The following is a 1,948-nucleotide window of genomic DNA, read 5'->3' as shown; positions in this document are numbered from 1 at the left end:
CACCCCACTCCGTCGTCCATGTGACTTTATTTCGCAAAATTCAAGAAATGGTAAACATTTGTTCGCCGCCAAGTTCTTCATTTGCGAAATATATACAGAATTACTAATAAATTGCTATATGCTACGAAACTTCATCACATAACCAAATATGCAATACCGCCCTAAAAGCAGCTGTTTTTAATTTCAGCTACGCCTACGTCAGGTGTAGAGCTTCTTTCTATCTTACGTGAGGAACGCAACATTTAAAATCTCAAACAGGGAACCACACAAAGTCACGATTATTCTTTTTTTTACATGTTTCCGTTTCTTTTTCTACAAAGAGAAAATTGAACGGTTCATTAGTAATTTTGTACAATAACTGCTACGAATATAGCAGCAATAATGTTTCAAAGGAAAAAGCATTTGCCCGCATTTGCCCGCATTTTAGGAATTTCATTATATATGAATACTAAATTACTTTAGGCAATCAGCCGCGGAAAGCGCGATGAAATGACAGGAGTTGCCCGATGCAGTGTTCCGCCAACAATTAGCTTTTGGATTATGTAGACAGATCACATTTGGTCAGAAAGTGATTCGGCAAGCAACTGGTACCACCTCAGGTGATATGTATTACCTTCCACCCCTCCTTATGCTCTGCCCTGTCACAAAGGCACTGCGGAGGCTTCTGCTAGCACCTGCAAAGAAATGGGGAGAGTGGAGAGATAAAGGAAATAAATTAGCAAGTATTCTGTGGCAGGCTGAGTGAGTGCGCGGCATGTGTGGGCACGCTGAGGTGCCTGAAACAATCGGTGTTGTTATTCAGAAAATTCTGGTAATTAATCGTAAACACGGCCTGAAGCCTATATGAAAAATGTTTTTGCTAACAATAATATTAAGAAAATCGTTTTGTCTTCATATAGTCAAAAAACAATTACCGACGAAGTACTGCCAATAATATACGACACCAATACGCTTCAGATAATAAAGTTACCTGTCCAAGAGAGTGAGACTTTGAGCGAGGCCCTAGTGGAGGGCTCTGAAAATTTCGACCACCTGAGCTTCTTTAACATGCATGATATCGCGCACCACACTAGATTCTTGTTTTTCGCCTCCATTGAAAAGCGGCCACCAAGGGCGGGATTAGATACCGGATCATTGGACGCAGTATAGTCAAGCGCTGTAATCACTGCACCACCCCTGCGGGGAAACCTAAATGTTTTTATACATGTTGGTTGGTCTATCACATTTCGTGGTAGCCTACGCCTATGCACGCATGACCACGTATGAGATAATAGTTGATTAAGTTAAGGGAATAACGATTGGGGCAGTCAAGTAAATTGCATGAACGTGAATGAGGGGCATTAAGGTGGGAGGTAGGGCGTATACGGAAGCTTGTAACCCTCTGCCGTCATGAACTTAAAAGCGATCGCAAATGCGGCCCAGATTTGTTATTCCGGCTCGCAAATTTATGGTGCACTCAAGTGCGACAGGTTGGGGGCGCTACAGCATTTTAAGCTCATACAAGCTTCTTTAAATGTCAGGTACAATGCCAGATGTTTCTAACAAGTTTGCCATTAGTTTTAAAACCTGTAGCTTTTCCATGTCACAAGGTGCGTTTTGTATAAACGTGACAGCAGTGATGACGAAACGAATTAAACGGGCGACGCTACGCTCAGACAGATTACCTTAAAGGGCAGGCGAAGAGGCTTTAGAATGCAGCGAGCTTGAAATCTGCGAGTAAACAGGCTTAATCGTTTTAGGTAAGCATTGAATTCCTGGTGTAATTGGGAGAAAGCTACTTACTGAACTAAACAACGCGCATAAGCATACGTACGTTACCATTGCTCTACGCAACCCGAGGATGTTTACGTTGACTTCAATAAGACCCGATAGAGAATGACAATCTTGATCTTCCTCGTTACCTGTGCCCACGCCGGCGAAAAGAGAAAATAAAAGAAAAACAGCCATG

This window comes from Amblyomma maculatum, chromosome 3 (genome assembly GCF_055883805.1).
Source record: "Amblyomma maculatum isolate TAMU_Amacu chromosome 3, ASM5588380v1, whole genome shotgun sequence".
Classification (NCBI taxonomy): domain Eukaryota; kingdom Metazoa; phylum Arthropoda; class Arachnida; order Ixodida; family Ixodidae; genus Amblyomma; species Amblyomma maculatum.
This window is presented reverse-complemented; position numbering follows the sequence as displayed.